Source organism: Python bivittatus, unplaced genomic scaffold (genome assembly GCF_059951505.1).
Source record: "Python bivittatus isolate LINGU-HERP-01145 unplaced genomic scaffold, Pbiv_v1 ctg000850_np1212, whole genome shotgun sequence".
Taxonomy (NCBI): Eukaryota; Metazoa; Chordata; class Lepidosauria; order Squamata; family Pythonidae; genus Python; species Python bivittatus.
In genome coordinates, this window is record NW_028277112.1 from 27,223,775 (window position 1) to 27,245,938 (window position 22,164).

Consider the following 22,164-nt stretch of genomic DNA (forward strand, 5'->3'; position numbering starts at 1 on the left):
CTCAAGATATATAGATTTCAATTCCCAGAATTGTCTGTCATTGTTAGGAATCAGAGAATTGAAACTTGGAAGGCACCAAGGTTGAAGATGGCTCTTGTTAGGGTTTGTTGGAGAGCTTTGATGTTGGAAATCTCTGATAAGAACTTTGGATTACTTTGCCCATCAATTTAACTTTTTAATTAATTAAATGCTGATCCTACTAATTGAGTCCTTGGAGTGATATAACAAGATTAATTTTGCTTACACATTGAACAAATAGCCATGAAACAATTATTGACTGGATTTTAATAGTTGGGTTTTTGGGTTTTTTTGGTAAAAGCTTTTCTTGAGATATACTGTATATAAAAAGCATAGTTAAAATACAAATCAGAAAGTATAGCAAAGAAAGAAAATAGAACTAAAAGAAAAAGACAAAAACTAAAATAGTGAGAACAGATAGAAAAATGAAACGGAAAATGACTTCCGATTATCTCCAATGCAGATATAAATACAAATTTAAAAAAGGTTAATCTGGATTTTAATAGTATTTTGATTGATTGATTGAATGATTGATTGATTGATTGATTAATTGAAACCCACAGTTTCTGCTCTACATTAAGGATGCTTCATCTTTAATTCTAAAATGCAAAAAGTAGAGAATTTGAAAATTACTCTGAATTCTAAACTCCAAAACTGCATTCACCTTTGCATCTACTAAGGATTCACTGTTTATGTCAGGCATCCAAAAAAAAAAAAATATATATTATTATTATTATTATTATTATTATTATTATTATTATTATTATTTTCCATTGTACTGGTTTGAGTAATGAAGCATGACCCCGAAGTGTTTCCACTTCTGATCTTAGCTTAGTCGTGAGCTTATTGGGTTACCTTATGCAAGTTTCTGTATTTCTGCTTCTGACTCATATTGCAAAGTGACTCATATTTGCAAATTTACTGCAAGGATTAATTGACAGTAATCCTTGCAGTAAATGACCAAACGAAGTCTATTAAGATCAGATCAAATGTGCTCACAATGAAAACTATTTCAGAGAGGACATAAACCATATGATTATATTACAACAACAGGCATTGACTGAATTCAGATATCCATCTTAGATGGCCAACCAACCAAGCAGATAGGCAGATATGTATGAATGTGTATGAAAAAGAAGACAGGCAGGCATTCCTACGTCCATAGATCTCATCTAACCTGCCTTTGCACTTCCCAATTTCTCCATAATGTCTGAAGGGGAACTGTAATTGTCTATCTGAAAATGGATACTCTTCATGCATTCTAAGACTCTGAGTTACAGATCATGGACATTTTTTTTCCAAACCGTTGGGGCCAACATGCACAGTCTAATTTCTGAACAGCTTCAGCTCACAAATTGTGAAGGATGGCCAAAATAAGATATCAATCTCCAATTTTAAGTTGATTTGCAAAACAATTTGCACAGCCAATTTTCATAGCAATGCCAGTTGTAATAAAGGTAATATGTAGATGCAGCTAAGTTGACATATTTAATTAGGGGAGAAAAGTATGTAGGATCCTAGGCCAGATCAGAACCTCTGAGCATAAGATTCAAGGGGAGGCTGAAATCTTTCCTTTAGTCACTTTGTTGCTGAATCCTCCATGGACAGAGAAGTTACAAAAAGGAAAGGATAACTGGAATGGGGAGGGGTGTGTTTGTTATGTGTGGGTTCTCTGAACTGAAAAGACAAAACGACAGCACACAAGTGCTGCCTTGTGAAACATGTCAAATTTCTCTTTATTTACAACATTGCCTGATAGAAAAATGTTCATTTCTCAGAGCAACTGACTTTTACAGGTAGACAGCTCTGTATTTGTTTAAACAAACAAAATTTTTCTGATTCCCCCTCCCTTCTTCTACTAGCATCTGCCACAAAGAGATTGGAATATAATAAAAGCAATACTGTAAATTACTTTCTGACTCTAATTGCTCTGCCATTCAGCAATTAACCTTTTCTAGTTTCAGGTTCACCCGGGAACCTGCAGATCTTCAGCAGCCCAAACTGCGTAAATCCTGCTGGTTGCTAGTCATCCTCTCCTTCTCCAACCACAGGTTCTTTCCTGTCTGCTCCTTAGCTCAATTCTACTTCCTCCCCAATCTCTTGTGAGATCCTGTGTGTGTGTAAACCCCATATCTGTTTCACTTGCAGACTCAGCAACAGCAGTGTTTCTCAGCCTCAGCAACTTTAAGATGCATAGACTTCTCCTGGCTGGGGAATTCTGGAAGCTGAAGTCCACACATCTTAAAGTTACTGCGGCTGAGAAACACTGAGCTACAGGTAAAGTTTGTATGTTTTGGAGATCACACGGCAGACAGAATTTACTGGTTCCATTCTGTCACAATATTGATTAACTTTGTTGATTTTTAAATCTCTCTGAATAGGAAATAAAGTGGTTAGAGAGATAGATTGTCTGGATTTACATGCAGTGTAAATCTGATCTGCATTATTGTATTTAAAAACTTTATAGTCAGCTACACACTACAATTGAAAAACAGCAGTTATGGCCAGTACTTTATAGCTGTTTCAACATGAAAAGGCAAAATAACTTGTTTGCACTTAAGGAGCTAAATGCTGAGCACATGGAGAAAGGAAGCAGAGAAACATCTAATTGTACATTTAGCAATCCAAGCAGTGTCAGAACCATAATTTGGTGTGATGCCTGAATAATGCTGTCATCTTTCATTTGAGGAGTGAAAGGAGGCATGTGATAACAGTGCAGATTAAGGCAAGCTGTGTTAGACAGCAGCAAAGTACTGTAGCCATAATAATAGCTCAACTACAGATCTATCTCAATAAGGAATGTTGTCCACAAAAGAAAGCATTCAGGTGCTGGCCTTAGTTTTCGCCAAGTAGCCCATGTACACCTCTTATCACTCCCTCACAAAATTATATACAACATTGAGATATCTTGGAAGTATAGATTTCTCTATGTAGAGTGATAGATATACATGACCAGTTTGCCAACCCATGCATGAAGTGGGTTTTTTGGTTTCGTTTGGTTTGGTTTTTTGGTTCCTTTGAATCAGTGTTGACTCCTGGCAACTACCTGGATTAGTCCCTGCAGTATTCTTGACAAGATTTCAGAAGTGGTTTGCCATTACCTCCTTCTTAGGGCTGAGAGTCAGTGACTGGCCCAAGGTCACCCAACTGGCTTTGTGCCTAAGACAGAACTAGAATTCCCGGTATCCTGGCTTCTAGCCCGGTGTCTTAACCACTACACTGAACTGGCTCTCAAGGAGCCATTAGAAAATGTAAATACTGTAAGTGGGCGCATAGAATCATAGGGTACATGAGATGATAGGGATTTATATTTATATTATATAAATAGATATTATACAAATTTATATCATACAAATGTATATCTAGTCCAACTTTGGAGAAGTCATAGTACTGTTAGCATCTTCTTTAAAAAGCAGTGACTTTTCCAGGGTTCATATGTCTCAGGAAAATATGGATTTGACTCAGTAATGTAGTACCTTTTTTAAAAATTTGTGCATAGTTTTATAATTTAGTATTTTACAGTGTCTGAAATTGTGGGCATTTTGGAATTTGCATTTATAATATTTTAGTTTTGCTCCATTTTATTTTTTCCAATTTATTTAGAATAACTTATAATGAATTTTGATCTGAGCTCTCTAATCCTGTAACACAACTGTATATACTGCTGATAAATGACTGTAATAAAGATGTTCATTTGCATTTGAATTGAGGAGGCAGTAGGATGTGATGATTTTGTTGTGTTGATTTTTTATTTCTGTCTTCTCCTATAGGCAATCTCCTGAGCTTGGTGTAGTCTGCAAATCTGATCAGTAGTCTTCCATCCCATCCTCTGGATCAATTGCAAAGATGGTTAAGCACAAGGTCAAGGATGGAGCATTAGGGTGAAATTGTTCAACCAGCTGCAGATCCACCAACTGTAGTATGTTCTACCCCATATTTATCCAACTGATACAAAATATAACATAAGAGACCTTGTCAACCTCTTTTCTCAATTATGTCAGGAAGATATCTTGAAGAGAGATTCAAAGAAGTTTTTAAGAAACTCCACATTCTCCCTATTGCCCATTATTACATGCACATCTTTTCTGCACAATAGACCTACAACACTTTCACTTTTATTTTGTTTTTACCCCCACCCAAATCCTCCTTGTTCTATTCTGCATCACTCACAAGTCTCATGCTGAATGTTAGCGGTTCTGACTTCATCTCTGCAAGTCTCAGTTTGTTTTCCTTTTCGGTTATCAGCCCCTGCTTCCATCTCCTATCCATCTTCTTTTGACTTGTCATCTTGTTGGTGGTTTCATCTGTACAGGCTTCTAAAACTTTCCTCATTTTTTTCCCCCTTTTCCTGGGGATTGTTTGTACCTGTGATTTCTGTACTTGTTTTTCAGGATCTCCCATTTCTCTTTGGCTCTTTTACCCTTTAGAATATTATGACTCATGTTTGTGCTCTCCGAACTGTGCAATTACCTTTTTTTTCACTAACTGCAATTTATAGTTATCTCTCCAGCTGATAAACAGTGGTTGGTTAAAAACTATGACTTATTCACAACTAATGTCATAAAACATGGTACAATTCTTGTTTCGATAAAGAATAGTTTAAGCTTAAACACAGCTGAATTTTATGGCAGCCTTTGAACAATATCATGGTAACAGCTATAAAAACATTTTTTAATGTAATATACTCAACATGGAATATAATGGATTCAGGATTTCCCCCTCCTGAAAGGCCTGAATAATATCAGTATTTTCTCTATGAATATTATTTGGCAGATTGCTTTCAGGATATATTATTTTAAGAAATAATATTATTTTTCATGATTAGTAGAAGGCCAGATGAAATTTAAAACACAGCAAACAATTGGTTAGCATTTGTAAGTAATGACAGCATAGGGATACATAAACGTAGAATTACATTTTCCTCAGAGGGAGTGAAATTGATGGTTTAGGTTACACAGCTCAAAATACTTAAGCTAACAAAATATTGGAAGACAATATAAGGTCAGGAAAAAAAATATTGTATGTGTGTTTGTGTGGGAGTGGCATGACTCAATATAAATATTTTTCCCTCTGCTTGGTTCTTCTTCTTTGCCTGTAACCCTGCAGTTTGAGTTTATCTTGGCCTAAAATGTTACAGTAATTTATATGCTCCCTCACTCAGGGCTCCTGAGAGGCACAGGCAGCTGTCTAGCCAGCAGTTAAAAAGAGAACTGTAATGAGCACTTAAGTGTGCTGAAGAAGAGAAGCCAACCTCCTACAAGTTCATCTCTTTTTCAGCAACCTTAGCTGGCAGTAATCTCATTCAAGGGGCATGACTGTAGTCAGACAGATCAGCAAAAATGCATTCCTTACACATCTGTCCTATACATTTGCTTGTGTACCATTTATTACATTACAGAAATGGTTATTTTTCCCAGCTTCGGCTCCTCTACAGTATATACAGTATTCATCAACTTTCCATTAGTGGCAGTACCAGCTTTCAGGCAGCGGACTGACTCTTGAACCTATGGTGACCTGTACTAGGAAGAATGTAATAAAGTTTTGTTTAAGGTTTTTACCAAGTTTTTAAAAGAAAATGAAAGAGACAAGGATGGAAGAACCTCAGATGCTCCTTCTTTTCTCAATCTTGCCAAACGCAGTTCCTTTTTCTAGGCTAGTCCATCCTCCACTACCATCACAACCCTGCAGTATGTGAGTTTCTGTGTGCAAGGAACAGCCACTCTTCATTTGGTCCAAATCTGATTGGTTCTTCTTCCAGGCCACTGTACCCTTAATAACTGTCTCCATATCTGTTGTTTTTATTAATATCCCACCTTTATTTTATACAACTCAAGATAGCATACACAATGTTGTTGTTGTTCAGTTGTTAAGTCGTGTCCGACTCTTCGTGACCCCATGAACCATATCGCGCCAGGCCTTCCTGTCCTTCACTGCCTCCCTGAGTTTGCTCAGTTTCATGCTCATATACACAATGTTCCTGCCTCCTATTTTCCCTACAACAGCAACTGTGTGTGGTGGGTTGGGCTGAAAGGGTGAAACTGGTCCCAAATCACCCAACCGGCTTCCATGCCTAAGGAAAGGCTAAACTAGAACTCACAGTCTCCCAGTTTCAGTCCAGCACCTTAAGCACTACAGCAAACTGGCTATCCATTTAAAGATGTCTGTCTTCTTTATCTCACTTTTATTCAATGTCCAGGTTTACAGCTGTATATTGCCACTGGAAAGACCACTGCTTTGTTGTTTTGAACATTGTTGTCATAAAGGTATCCTTATCCTATGTTATCTTGTTAACGTTTGTCATTGTCTTGCTCCTCAAGATCAACTCATCTGTCTGCTCCAGAACACTGTACATAATTATCTATTCTAGTGTTTCTCAACCTTGGCAACTTTAAGATGTGTGGACTTCAGCTCCCAGTATTCCCCAGCCAACCATGCTGGCTGGGGAATTCTGGGAGCTGAAGTCCACACATCTTAAAGTTGCCAAGGTTGAGAAACACTGAACTATTCTTTCTACCACCTTTACTTCTTTATCAATAAATTTGATAAGCATGCTAGTTAATCTTACCATTATTCTTTTAATATTTATCATTAAATCATGTTTTTCATTTACCCTTTTTATATTCATAATGAGTTCTTCTAAGATTACTTTACCTTTGACTAACAAAGTGGTTTTGTCTGTTTACCTTAAGTTAGCATTCCAGCCTCCTATTTTGATTCCATTTGTCATCTTTTTCAAACCTGCAAGTCTTGTAATACATTTGCTCTGTATTATATGGATAGTATGCATTCTTGCCTCACTCCCTTCCCTATTCTGCACTATTGTTCCTCCTGTTTCAGTTCTTACACTATTTTTGGTTTTTCAGAAGGATAATTCAGTTGTATTCATTCACCTTAATATGTTTCACATTCTTTCATGATCTGCATAATAAAAGGTTCTGCTGTAGTCAATAAACCAAAGGCAAATCTTATACTTTGTTGTGCTCTCCATTATCTATTTTATGTTATTATCTTATCTTCTACCTGAGTACCTTTTTTAAAAAATCTGTCTTTTCATTTAGCATTTCCCTCTCCACGTATAGCTGTAAGGCTATTCATAAGATCTTAAGCAAAACTTTGATTGTGTGAGGAATTGGTGCAGTGGTTTCATAATTTGGCATTCTCTTGCATCTCTCTCTTCTTCAATTTAAGTTTCAACAGCAATTTTTTCCAACCTCTAAGCCACATAGTCTTTAATATATTTGTTGATATAAAGCTGTTAGCACTTTAGCTACCTCTTCTCCGCAGCTTTAAGCAGTTCAATGGGCATTTCATCTTCATATTTTTCTGATAGCTGGACTTTTACCTGATGCATCTTATTCTCTAGTGGAGTCTTTCTGAATGTTTTTTTCTTTCTCCCAGTGTTTTTGTCAGTCTATTACATATGAAAGTGTTTAAGTGTAGGGTTGTTTTTTTTAATCTTTGTTTTTATTAGATCTCCTTCATGCTTATTTTGAGTACTCTATCTTAGCTGTAAATTTTTCTGTAATTTCTCTGATCCTCATAAAAACTGTGATTTTCTTTTTCTTATTTTCTTGGTTATGTTCATATTCTCAATTGGTTTATCATTCCTTCTCATTTGATGTTGGATGTTTGCATTCCATTGTCAGATGTCCTCCTTCCCCAAGGCTTTAATTCTCTGTCTTTCTTTGGATATCTTGATTCCAAAAACTCTTGTTCCGAAATCCATTTGTTCTTTTCCATAGACTCTCTTGCTCTTCCTGTAGGCCTCGAGGTCTCTTTTACATAGCTCAAGTGTACAGAATCTTTTGTTTAAGTACATCTTATATTCTGATTGTATCCCCTTCTGGCTTGTTTGTTCATTCCATTTGTATACCACCAAATCTGTTAAGATTCCCAGTGTTTAATAGTGTTGCATACATAATATCAAAACATCTAAACATTAATTAAAATATTAAAACAGAAATAAAATAAATAACTAATTAATACATAGCAACATCAACAGCCACAAAAATTCAATCCAGATAGTATCCTACCAATTCACAATTACCTACGTTTAACCCATATATTTAACTCCAGTAATGCATGAGCTATGCCACCATTTTTTCTGGAAGTGTCCTTGCCTCTGGATTACCATCCTCCATCTCCGTCTTCTGTTTCCTAATATGTAGTCAATTTGATTTCAGTGCCAGGGAGTCCAATTTCTTGCTACATGTTATTTCTAAAAGTCAGGTAGCTGAGTGCTTAACACCACAGAAACCAATCAAACAAATAGCTGTAATGCAACAACCCACTTGCTCACCTTGCCCAGGAATTACAAATGCAGAGCTAGGAATTCATTGGAGGAAATACAATATCTCTACTTAGGATTCGGTACTTTATCAGCAGGTTGACAATTGCTTCCTTCAGTGGCATTTAAACCAAGCCATAGCCTCTGCTATAAGGCAGAGCTGGCCCTGAGTTTGAAGAACTAATTCCACACAGTGTCTTGCAGCTGGATCCCATTCAGCATTTCTTTCAGATAAAGCTGCTGCCAAATCTTCCATGGTAGGGGAGGCAAATCCTCTTCTTTATGGAGCTGGACTTCTACTTGTGAACATTTCCAAGATTTTACCTATATCATTAGGAAATACCATTTCCTAATGCAGACAGGTGCATTAATAACTTTAAACAATGCTAAGCTGTTGAACTCAATGGGATGAATCTCTTAGTACCCTGCATGAAAGCTTGCTCAGAGCTAGCAGTCCATCCTGGCATATACACAACAGACTGAACAGGTCTTTAAAGGTACCATACATTTAAAAAGCACGTTACCTGTTTAAACAAAATCACCTGTACCCTTGCCACTCCTTTGGCAAGGGCTCATAGCAAAGAGTCTCTGCTTGATGTTGCCTTCTGAATATGGCTTTCATTCCACTTTTCCTCTTCTCACTCTCTTTCTGGCTGCTCAAAGCTGCCCCCAGCTGATTCAGTTGGCAACCTTCTAACAGGTGAGTCTTGCCAGAATCTCTCTATCTGCACATTGGCCAAGGTGATAATCTATCCTCCTGAAACCTTTGTACACACCCAAAGCAGCCTTTGTTAGCACTTGTTAACTGTAGGGAGGGGAACTACAGCTGAGCCAAGTGCTGCAGGAATAGCCCTCACACACCAAGCTTCTTTCCTTTACCACCTGCTGAATCACAAGCAGTCTTTCTGCCAAAAAAGGATGGGCCCCACTCTGCTGGTACCTATCTTTAGGGCTGATTACCTGCTATGGAAACTTAACAGACTAGACATAGTCTGTTTATGCATATTGCTTGTAGCTGCGCTTCTAGGATTCATTACCTATTGACAGACTCTTCTTTCAGTTATCTTTCCCTCTGCTAGCCTAGGATGGCAGTGCCAACATATGACCTTTAATGGCCAGAAATGAAGTATATTCAAGAAATTAGGAGACTCCTGAAATTACACTTTTCTAGGATCAGTTGCCCATTGATTAACGCAGCTTTAAATATTTTTCATTAGCTTGTGCAGTCAAGCTAGCTTCCAATGTTCTATGGTCATAAATGAATTATATTCAAAGCCATGAGAGAATCTCCAGGAATTGTACTTTTTACCAGAAGCACAAGAAATTTTTGCTTCAAGCTGGAGATCATTCAAGAGCACACTTCTAGGAGAGCTCAAATTTTGTAACTTCTATAATAGGCTTACAGAAATGTGCACTAGTTACAATCTTATCAGAGTTGGGCCATTCTCACTAACAACTTCATGAATTCAGCAGCTGCAAATCTCCCTAAGGAGTTTCTAGTTTCAATGCATAACCGTTTCTCTGGTTTTAGTGATACACAGGAAGGGAAAACCACAAAGAATCTGAGAACAGATTACATATGCAGTTTATTTCTATCAGTTTATTTTATCCTACAACCACAAGCAAAAGCAACACAGAAAAATGGGCAAAGCTGAAAAAGAATTATATATAAATTGCTTTCCTATTTCTAACACACACACAGAGAATCTTTACTATGTAGATGTTGATTTTCTTAGTTAGATGGCCTGTCCAAGAGAACAGAAGACTGCAGAGCCAAGTAAATGCAATGGAAAGAACCTAACCCAGGTTAGCAATAAAGTTTCTCCCAAGAATCTCCTGGGGTGTTGCTTTTATACCTTTTTAAGGCTCTGACCGTCCTTTATTCCTGATTGACCCAGGATTCATAGTATGCTGACACTTAAGATTAAGATCCTCACTCTTAGGGCCCACTGTCTATTATACTAATCCAGGCTGACAATTGGTTGTTCTCTCTGAAGCTATCTAGGATCAGTATCCAAAGATACTGATTAGGCCCTTAGACCCATCTCTCCAGCTTGATCCTTTCTGATAGTAGGGTCCAGGGTCCCACCCAATCTCTATCAGTTCAATCCATCACCTCTGGTTCTTCCATGGGAATCTGCTAAGCAGTTTACATCATCTTACATGATATAACTTATACAGCTGTGACCTGACAGCTTTTTATGGATCTACTGAAGCCAGAATCTATGTTCAACCATTCATTTTTTAAATTTTATTTTTAATTCTTCATCTTTAATCCTAATTATAAGCAATGCCAAGAGGTAATCAATATAGATGTTCAATGGCACTTCTGAGCAATGTGGTAGAGTGTGTAACTACCATGGGCTTCTTATGCCATTTCTTTCTTTTTTATTTCTCTTCCTCTCACTACACCCTAATCTGAGGCTTTTTAATATATTTTCTGAGCTAATCTGCTTCTTTCCAAACTAGCTTTTCCCCCTCTCATTCTATCCTTTCCTTCCTAATCTTAGCAGCTAGTTAAACTGTAACCTTGATGCCAGAAGTTCTACCAGCAAAGGAATGTATCTCCAGTTATTTTTTCCCGTATCCTGTAATTTTAGCCTGTCTAACAGGCCCTGGGAACAGAAACATTACATAAAAGATTCCGTAATCCAGGGGAGGGAGGAAGTGTGAGAAAAAGATTCAGAGTATCTCTGCCTTTATTATGCTAGATATAAGGTGATCTGGAGAATTGCTTTGGCAGTCTTTCAAAATTCTGTTACATTACCCTACCAGCAAAAAAGATCCAGAAATCCAAGTGTTTCTTGGGTTTACCAGCCTTGCACGGCTTGACAATCTGCAACCAACTGGGTTTCACACATGTGACCATTCTTTCTCAGAAGATGATTCATATTGTTTGGCAAGTGGAATGTCAGTTGGCTCTTAAAAATTGCCTCAATCTATTTACATAATGCTTTGATAGTATAGAAGACAGGACTTTGCTGCTATCAGATGCTCCCAATCACAACAGAAGATCTAACAATGTGATTTTTCCCCCCATGCCAGCAAGGGGAGTCTGGAAGAGGAAGGGCCCTTTCACTGCCTGCACATTACAGAAGAGGTATGTATGCCAGTCACTCTCTCTTTTAGGCAACATCAGAAGGTATCCGAGGATAAAAAAAATCACATGCATTTGCTCAAGTGAAGCTAAACTAAGCATCTGTGACAGTACCAATTAGACTGTTAACTGCAAACACCAAACTGCAGCAGGTTTGGGAGATTTTGTCCATGAAAGTCCTTGTAAAACGTTAGAGCAAACAAGGGAGATTTCAGCATCCAAATATATCCTAGTTTAGCTTTTCAAATACAAGCTAAATAACTTCTCTCTGTGTGTCCAATCCTATAATTCCCATTTTTGAGGCAGATTTCAGCTCAAAACCTTGCAAATATATGGGACTCGTTCCCAGTTATTTTCAAGTATGCCAGATCTTCTGTCAGGGAAGTATATTTATAGTACAGAAATCCAGTTCTCCCACATCTCTCTTCAGAATCCTATAACCCCTAATTTACTCAATAAGGTTCAGAAAGAGACAAATGATATAAATTGTTAAACAAGGCAGAGTTCAAAAAAAAAAAAAAAACCTGAAATGCTATAAAAACAGACAGCAGATTGTTAACTCTCCTAAGAGATGCTAAACGGATTACACTCCATGCAAATCAGGGATCTCTACTGATACTGACACATCAATCAATCTCACCCAAGGCATTATGGCCATGGAAATCCCATTTATCGTAAGAATCAAGATTATTTTACTGTATTTTAAATAAATGGCCACGGGAGTACCCCAGGGTAGAAAGGTGGGATACAGTTTTAAATAACATAGAAGTTTAAGACCCACCTCCTATAGTCTGTTGACATCATGTAAATCTTGAGGTTCCTTCCCACATATAGAGAATGCTGTACATGATCTGAATATACAGTATCTACAGATATGTGCATCTGATTCTGATCCAGCCACCCCTTTTGACTGGGTTCACACAAGCTGTGTAAACACTAGTTTTAATGGCCTACATGGAAGTGAACAGTTGTAGAAATATGACTAAAAATGTTGCTATAAAGCATATTATTATATTGAAATGTCTTTCTCTTCCTTCTACATGTATTACAAAAATCTCAGAAGAGAGATACTAAAATACAGTAAAGAGATAACAAACAGATCTTAACAATTAAATATTTGGGGCATTTCACATTATAATCCTATAAAGTTGTCAGCTATAACAAAAAAGGTGACTCAGTCTTGTGCCCTTGATATTGCATGAATAAATATCACTTGAATAAAAAGCAGGAACCTTATTTATATTAATGTTACCAATCTAGAATATAATAACATTTGGAACACTGTTTGATGATCTCATGTGAAATTATCCCATGTGAAAGACTATCTTGATTCCTATGCTGTTTATTTTAATAAATCCTTGTTAAGTAGTTAAATATAATAAATCCACCATCAACGTACAATTTTCACCACAATTCAATAAAAATAAGCCCTAGACATGCATATACTCTCATTGTCTAGTATCCAGGAACAGGTTTGTATAATAATAAAACAAAGAGAGGTCAGAAACATGGCCAGGAAGTAACAGAGCACTTCAGCTTGGGGCAGTAAGGAATATTGGCTAATATGCCTGGGGGAAATGCAGTATAAAATAAAGATCGATTTAATCAAAGTGAAACGTTTGCAAAGCAATAATGAAGTCTTGCAGAGTGCATTGGTCTACTGGAGCAACCCTCACATAAGAAGTCATCATTTTGGAAGGAATAGAAAGGAAATTCATCAGTAGAGGAAAGACACCAAAACTTAGTGCTAATTTTATATCAGCTGGGGCAAATTGCCCTAACTTGTGTAGGATGAATGGAACGGTAGTCCCCACACATCTGGTGAATGTCATGTATGAAAAATCTGAAATTGTCTGATGCCACTAGTGGAAAACGGCCCCATCAATGTGTTTGGTTGGCATAACTGGTTGGAAATATATGTCTTCATTTCTTCATATTTTTTCTCCTGAATATTTTCTCCTGAATATATTTGATTCTATAAAGGCTTACATAGCTTGGAATCTGCTTATTTAAAAACCCCAATTTCTTACATGGGCCAAAATTAACATGGAAATATATTACCTGTGCAACAATATTGGACAAAGTAAGGTTTAGAGGACATCTTATTCCTCATCCCTTTGAACTCCTATCTACCATATCTTGAATATCTTCTACAAGCATTCTTATTATTGTTGTTTGGGAACATATTTAGTACTTTAAAATATATAAGAATAATTTAGCACAATTTTATATTAATAATTTGCACTTTCAAGTATTTTTAGGTCTTTTTATAACGCTGTTATTTAAATGTATCGAGCCACTACCCTATCAAAAACATCTGGACATAGGATACATTCCCAGTTAAAATAATATAAAATGAATAAGAAAACTAAATTTCAAGGAGAGATCTAGGAACAGCAGAATCCAAAATGTAAATGAAGGTAACTAATACTAGCTTCTGCCAACCATAAATACTTTATTTATTCACTGTATAATTAACCTTTAGGTAATAACTCAGCTTGCATATAGGTAAAGCTATTGTTGTAATCTTTCTCTTTTGTACAAAGGACAAAATTATCTCTTCTGGCTGATTGCAGTACAGTAATGAACTAGCGAAATAAAGACTGTAGCTGGAACATTTGAAGGAAGGGGATAAATACAGAAGTACATTTATTACAAAAATATAGAAGACTTATCCTGTCAAGATAGGTAGAAAAATGCATAGCCTATTTGGGAAGAGTCCAATATCATAAATGAAAATCTTTGAGATTTTCCAGGAGGCAAGTGGTATGCTATGTTTTCATTATAAGTTAGGGAAGTAAATGGAATAAATAGAAATGATTATCTTACATAATTTGAATACAGTTGAAAGAAGGGTGGGCTGTGTGGTCTTCAGATGTTTGCACTAAAATCCCCATAGTCTCTTGCCATTAGAAATGCTGCCTAGAACTGATGGTAGCTAACATTCCAAACATCTCAAGGTTAGGTGTTTAGTTCTTACAATGGATATCTTCCTAATAAATAAGTTACAATTAGATAATACCAAAATATAAGGATAATGTTTATTTCACTTTATTTGCTTGTATTTTAATATTCTCCTTTATTTTAATTGTATTCCAGGTCTATCATTTGTGATTTATCACAGTAAAGCAGCACAGAAAAATATTGAATAAATAAGTATAACAGATATAATAAAAATAAAAAATAGTTAAAAGTGGTGCATGTTAAATCTTACCATATGGAAGGAGAAAATATTCAAAAGTTTTTGAAAATCCATTTTAAAAAGTGAAGCCATACATATTTCCAGAGGAAATTCCAAAGCTGTGTGGCCATGAAGGAAAGGGGACCTGGTATTACAAATCTTTTCCCAAAAAATGGCTGAATGAATGAATGAATGAATGAATGAATGAATGAATGAATGAATGAATGTTTTTAAAAGATTGAAGTTTTTGAGAAATCTGTTGCCCTTACTATACTCACACTTTTGCCAAATGCAAGAAAGGCTATATTAGACTTCATATTTGAAGAATAAAAAGATCCTTCAGGGGTGCTCTGATAGTAATCAGAGAACAGGTCTTGCAAATTGCACAGAACTGACTCTATATTTGTAAATATAGAGTGCAAATAGTGTTGCTTCAAATCAAGTAGATGTATTCATCAATGTATCCAAATATCAATTTTCTAACTGCTAAAGGCTCCAAAGGAACTTGAACCTTTACCTAGAGCAGCTGCAAAGAGTTAGAGACCGTGCTTGGACTTTGCAAAAAATATCCAGTCCCTAATGTCTCAAGATAAAGCTGGATAAGAAAGATAAGAGAGTTGTTATCAGTCAGTGTAAACAGATCCAAAATAGATGAATTGCTGATGTGACTCAATATAAAGGGGCTTCCTAAATCATCATATAGTTTTTTTTTAATCCATTAAAATATCCTTTAATATTGTAGCTTTGGAAAGACAGTGCAAGAAGACGACAACCTAGACAGTGAGGAAGCATCTATACATAAGCAGGGAAAGCCAAGCATACAAGGTGTGAACAAGGACCATCAAAACTATTGTGTGTGATATGAATGTGAAGAAAGGGAGAGCCTAAATGCATGTGGAATATGAATGGGAGAGGGAGAGGATAACAGATGGGAGAGGCCAAACATCCACACCTGGATGAGGAGAAAGGATAAGTATGCACAGTGGATAGATGACCAAGAAGCCCAATGTGTAGGGTGTGGCTGGGAGAGGCCAGCTATGCATGGTGAGTAGGAAGGAGGAAATGGGTATCTTTTTCAAAAATGTCTCTCACAAATGGTTTTGTGTAAAAGGTGACAGAAGGGGGAAATAATTTAATAGCCCAATTAAATAACCATATTGATTATGTTTAATTGAAATTAAATTTAAAGTCAATGAAATAAAATCCAATTTCACAGTTGGGTTTCCTCAGATGTACTTCTCAGACCCACATGTGATCCCGAAGCCCAGGAAACACTTGCACCCCAACTTCAAAAAAGTCCCAGTACTGAAGTATAAGTACATTTTTGGCCATTATATTCATTTAGGGACAATTGAATTATAACAAATGCTTTCCCCATCACTGCTGCCATTCTTCCTTTCTGTCTCCCAGGACTAGATTAAATCAGCTCAGCCATTTCTGCTCATGAAAACTCACACAAATATTCAACGGTGAAATATTCTGGAAAAAAAAAAGAACAAAGAGTAACTACAAAGACACAGGCATGGCAGTAGATACATCAGCATGAAGGAATGACAGATTTAAATACAAGAAAATCTTCAGACCCTCAAAGTCTGAAGAGGTATAATGAGGGAATGAAAAGACACTAGTTAGTTGGAAACTTCTTTGAATTTTTTAATCCCTGTAGTCCATTTAAGGGGAAATGATCTGACTTTTCCACATCTGCTTGTGATTGGAGGCAAATAAAAATCATTGTGTGATTTTCAGCTCAAGCAGGGTATATAGCATGCAGTGCTATTATGAAAGCAAATACAGCAATTTCTCAATTGACCTCCACTGACTAATAAACCCTGTGATGATTTTAGCATATGGGATACAGAATCAAAGAGGAATAAACATATCCACAGCCAAGCACACACATTTCTTTTTTCTTTTAAAAAGAGAGGAAATTTACTGCCAAGTCTGCATTTGGTTGAAGAAGTGCAATTCCCCAATCATCCCTAATAGTTTGTTATACTGAAAACCAAGAAAAATAGCATTTAAAATTGAAACATACAGTGTCTCTTTCACATCTGAAATTCTGCTGCAAATTGGTAACCAGAAACAGGGCTTGAATGATTGTTTATGAATTGATTGTGCAAAATTGTTTATGAATTGATTGTTGTTGGGAAATGGGAAATATTGAAATCTAGCAGTTCTTTGTATGCAGTCCTGGAAAGGTTCCTACTTAGTCCTGCAATATGTTCTGAACAAGAACTAAATTGCAATTGAGGAAGGAAGGAAGGAAGGAAGGAAGGAAGGAAGGAAGGAAGGAAGGAAGGAAGGAAGGAAGGAAGGAAGGAAGGAAGGAAGGCAGGCAGGCAGGCAGGCAGGCAGGCAGGCCTTATCATTTCATGTGGCAGAAATAGATATTGCAAACATTCCTTTCTCCAAAAACAGCAGCACAGAGAGATATAAAATGCTGGCCATAGAACTAATCCCTCTAGGGATATGGCCCCTGCCTGCATTCCTTTGCCATGACATATTTGTCATGTGTTTGTTTTTTCCAGTTATGAGGTTAGCATCACTAAGGGGAATAGCTGCAAGCTGTTCTGTGGCTCTGAAAGGAAATGATCTTTGACTCCAGTTCCCAGGATGATGTACAGTTGCTGATAAGAAGGGATTATGCATTCCTACAACTCATATGTGACTAGTGACTTCTGACTACCTCCCATGTGGTCTACTGAGTCCAGCTACATACCTCTAAATGAAGAAGGATCAGGAAAATACTGTACAGTATTTCCTAGGGCAAGAAATTCCCTGGGGCTATTATATATTGATACACTCTGGGATCTCTATTACCCAGGCTCTCTTCTTCAAAGTCCCCACCTGCTGAAATGCAAGAGCAGAGCAGAGAAAAAGAGTGATTAGCTATGGGAGAGTTGTTTGGGACTGTGGATATGAATACCACAGTCTATTCCAAAAACACAACCAGAAGCATCTGAGGTTGGAGGAAAACAAATTGCATATTACATGCAACAATGGGAGAACATTAAGTTATACCAAGCTTGGGAAATAAGAGAAGATAGGATTAAGTGTAAAAAATCTCCAGGCAAATTAGTAAAGATAACTGTGTTCAGCCTCCAAATACTTCATGTCCATCAGCAGAGCTACCATGATATTTGTTCGGATATGTATCAGAATGGTATATAGAGTCCACTTTCCCTTAAGCTGTCACAGAGAGAGAGAAATACAGACACTACATTATGTCATGTCCCCATGTACAAGGTTTTACATGACTTCCACACACCCGCTTGAAGGAAGGACATTTCTCTATTCTTACACAGTGTATACCCTGTGTGTTGTTCTTGGTTACACTGACGACCACGAGGCAATACTTGACTGGTTTCATCCTATTTGGGACTCTACAGACATACATACCAGATGTTATTCTATGGGTTCAAATTCTCTATTAGAAATTAAACTCATGGACCTTTGCACTTTAGATGACTATATACGGTGTCATGGAAGGTGAAGTGTATATACCATTCTGATAGATTATATACATCCCTTTCTGTAACATCACAGAGCATTGGGCCTTGGATATCTCCTAAAGCAATGCACTGTACATAATCACCTGGAGCATAAAGATCCATGAGTTTAATTCCTGGTAGAAGTTGATGTATGCATGAACTTTGGTGATGTATGTCTAGAGAGTCCCAGTAGGATGAAACCGGTCACATACTGCCTCCTGGTAGTCAATGAAGTTTATTCAGATACCAAGTGACCAGAATTTCTTCAGTCAAGACATACCTGTGAATAAGTAGGGGCAGAGAATAGTAAGAGTTCTCAAACAGTCCAACATTACAACAACCTCTTAGTTATATTATACACATATGAATTTACTTTAAACACCTATTACAGCTTTAAATATCTAACTAGTCTACTTATCTAAATTGAGACATGCTATTCTCTCTCAGAAAAACCTTCAGGATTCAAATATGCAACGTCCCCCCCATCCCCCACAATTCCATCCAGGACAACCCAAACAGATACCATTCCACTTACTCATCCAAGCAAAAACTGGTGAAATAAGGAATTTTAATTATGTAAACTTTGTCCTGCAGCAGATTAAAAAGCCACAGAATTTAAATGCATGACTTATACTGTATATCTACTTTAGAATTGGTATATCTTTACCATTTTGCAAAAACAAAGAGTTTGGTAACCATATCTGTGTCTGTGTGTGTGTGTGTGCTGTATATTCTCTTTTAAGTATGCATGTTTCTTGAGAGTAAGTAGCTTGAGAGGAAGAGGAATTTAACACAGAAGCCCCCTCTAACCTTCTGTTCAGAATATCTAAATTTGCAATTTCCAGTGCTTCTAGCAGAGGGCTGATTTCTCAAGACCTCTTTTACTGACTCTTGGGATCAGTTGTCAATTCTGCTCTTGCAGGCTGAATGAGTCTGCCTAATGATTGGACTAAAAGCAGCAGAAAGAATAAAAAGGGATTTGTAATGTTAATTTTTATGTTGTATTGAATTCAAACGCCTGCTGAATTATTTTGCATAGGCTCCAAGCTGCTATTCTAGCTCTTGGCAGTGCTCAGAACTATTCCCTCACTCCTTCAAGCTGCTTTGTTTCCTACAAATCTGCTGACAACATCTTTACAAATGTCTCCAAAGGAAACAAAACAGCAAGGCTGAAAAGTTAAAATCCTTTTAAGCTAGACTTCCAAACACATGCCAAGATGGTGTGTGGGGAGACAATTCATTGAAGTCTAGTTCTGACACAGAAAAGCTCTTTGCAACAAGGGTTGGGAAAAGAGACAAAGGATTTAATCGAAATGTGCTGGTAAGATGAATGCAATAGTGGGATGGGAGGGGTGTCAGAGAACTAGAGGTCATTGACCACAAACCTCTACTTTTGAGGGCAGGACAATTTAACCGAAAGTAAAGTAGAGTAAACGTAAGGCTACTTTCATCATTTTCAACAGGTTTAGAATAGAAATGAAATACTCATGGTAAGAAACTGGGTGACAAGAAGTAACTTAGTTGATTAAACAATGAGGCTACCAAATGAGTAAGGCTGACAGAGTTCACATTTACTTGGTGTAAGGGACAGAGCTAACCCCAGGGGCAGCACTGTGGGTGCCTGTTAAAGTCCACAGCTCAACAGGAGGCCTAGTGCTCACTTTCAGAGCCCTCTGCTCTTCTTTCTTGCTGTTACTTCTGATTCATCTCACCTCTTCAAGAGGAAGGAGGAAAACATAATTTTCCCATGCCTGCTTTCTTCTTTGGGGCAGCTGAGCAACTGGGCTGTGAGCAACTGGCAATGGTGAGACAGGCAAGGATGAAATGCAACTCAGGAAGATCGAATTCACTGTAGGGAATAAAACAAGAGTCCTACCTGGGTATTTAAAAAGCAGTATCTCTTATCACGTCAGCTCCATTCCACCAATGTCACATTAACAGGAGACCATCATGATGAGAAGCAAGAAAAGGAGTTAAGCAAAGGAGAAAATGGAAGGCAGAATCAGAGCAGATGGGACAAGGCTGTCCTTTGTACCTGAATGTGAAAAGCTTCGTGTATTTGTGTCAAGGGTTTTTCCATCCTTACAATGCAGCACATGCTGATGCTGCAGATATTGTATTCTCTTTCAAGAGACAAATATTCACTAAGTGAAAACAAGCCACAGCAGATGAATATATTAAATGTGGTAATTTCAGATATCACAGCTGATCATCAAACCATTTTTAATTAGTCAGTTTCTGTGCTTCTCTTCAGTAAGAGGTCTCTCAGAGCAATACAAAATCTCAAAACAAATAGAGCAAATAATTTTTTTAAAAAAACTGAAAACACTATAGAGCAACATTAATACATATATGGCAGATGGTGGAATAATTGTGCACGTTGTTGCTGTTGTGCTGAAAAGCCATCAAACAGCTTGACCCCAGTGGGAGAGCGCTCCATATTTGAGGCACCATAAGAAAAGAATCTTTTGATCATGACTCACCTCATGTCAAAAAAGTGACTCAGAAGACATTAAATAATATGTAGCATGCAACCCACTGTTCAAAAGTAAGTCCCATTATATTCATGTACCCTGCAATATTCATATACCCTTCAAAACTGCAGACTCAATAAAGAAACACAATGGAAATTTGGGGATCAGATTATCTTGGCACTGTTACATTCTTACAGAGGAATTCCTACTTCTCTTTCCCAGTTTTCTTTACCCTAATTTTTCCTAAGGTCCAATTTATAAAAATTATTATTGATGCTAACTGAAATTGCTGTCAAAACAGAAAAGGCAGAAAAGGATGGGGTGAAGTGGAGTGAGGTGGGGAGAAGAAAAAAAATGTCATAGCTCAATGATATTCCAGATTGTTAAATCATAACTGAATTGGACCCATTTATTTCAGTGATTAATATTATTGAAGAAGTCAGTTAGGGTGTCTTGACTGCCAAGCTACATGATGAAGTTTCACCATGGCTTCTCAATACAGAAGCAAGAACCTATTATAATTCAATCAAATAAAATGCTAAGTAGCTCTTTAACAAAGTGAACTTTTAACTTAGGTGTATAGTACTGTGCACCTTCAGGTTATTGAATTTTGATGAGAAATAATATAAGGCCACCTAGCATTTGCAGTCTTGACAAAGTCATATCCAACCTTTTTAATTGTTTTGGTTGTTTTATTTTTATTTATTTATTTTTTATTGGTTGTTGTGAGCCACCTAGGATCACTACGTAAGACAGGCAGCTGTATACATTATTAATTTAAATTTATTAGCCAATGGACTCTACATAAATAAGTAAATAAATAAGATGTATAGTATTCTTTTTTCCCTAGACATGATATAAGAAATCAGAGATGAAAGTATATCATTCTAAAATATATTTGGTGACAGCAGAACTGCTTTAAATGAAACCTTAATTACATGTTTTATCTCATGACAGAATGGAAAGTCTTTAAACCAGAGTAGAAAATATTATTTTCTGCCTAGCTTGGATTTTTTAAAAAATTATTTTTGTAGCAACAGAAACTTAGTCACTGTGGAGATATGTTATCTCAAAGTAAGGATATAAAGTAACAGTTGGAGCAATTTCTGCATATATACTCAGAGCGAACTGCCCCTCTCTTTAAAGACAAAGCATAGAGACCTACCACAGAAACTATCAAACAGAAATATTGTCATAAGGACAACAGATTGCCATTTATTCTGCACCATCAGTTTAACATATCCACACAATCTGATGTGCAAGGAAGAAACACAGGAGACCTTTACAGAGAATGGAAAAGATATACATACATTATATATTTCCACAAAGAACCCACCCTCCCTTTAGTTCAAATGTCCCAAGAGTTAGAACTCAGATAATTTATAGTGCACTGAGATGGAAGGTTGGATACAATTATAGGAAATTGGATACAACAAATCAATGTGAATACATACCTTTAATATCCTGGTGTACTACATAAAATACACATTGAAGTGGGCCTAACTGGTGTTGGCTTAGCTTTGTGGGAATTTTAGGATTCCAGTTGAAAAAGACATACTGAAGGACTTAGAGGTTAGTCTCATCCCATTCCTAAAGTTAATATACATATGGTAATA

The 22,164-nt window shown here is 36.8% G+C and overlaps 1 protein-coding gene across 10 annotated transcripts in view; it reads right to left on the reverse strand.

Annotated features, from left to right (window-relative positions):
* The window catches only part of LOC112542064 (uncharacterized), a 148,695-nt gene that overhangs the window by 53,572 nt on the left and 72,959 nt on the right, over window positions 1-22,164 (reverse strand). Inside the window, exons 4-7 of one of the 10 annotated variants that reach the window (XR_015793777.1) lie at window positions 19,787-19,923; window positions 18,179-18,354; window positions 17,303-17,433; window positions 6,516-16,062 (exon numbers count right to left, since the gene is read on the reverse strand). The exons of 4 other annotated variants lie outside the window; for them this stretch is intronic. The gene's annotated coding sequence lies outside the window, so the exon portion shown is untranslated. Of the gene's footprint in view, window positions 1-6,503; window positions 16,063-17,302; window positions 17,434-18,178; window positions 19,924-22,164 lie in introns of those variants that run through there. 5 more of the 10 variants (XR_015793785.1, XR_015793776.1, XR_015793775.1 and 2 more) reach the window with 5 other exon arrangements.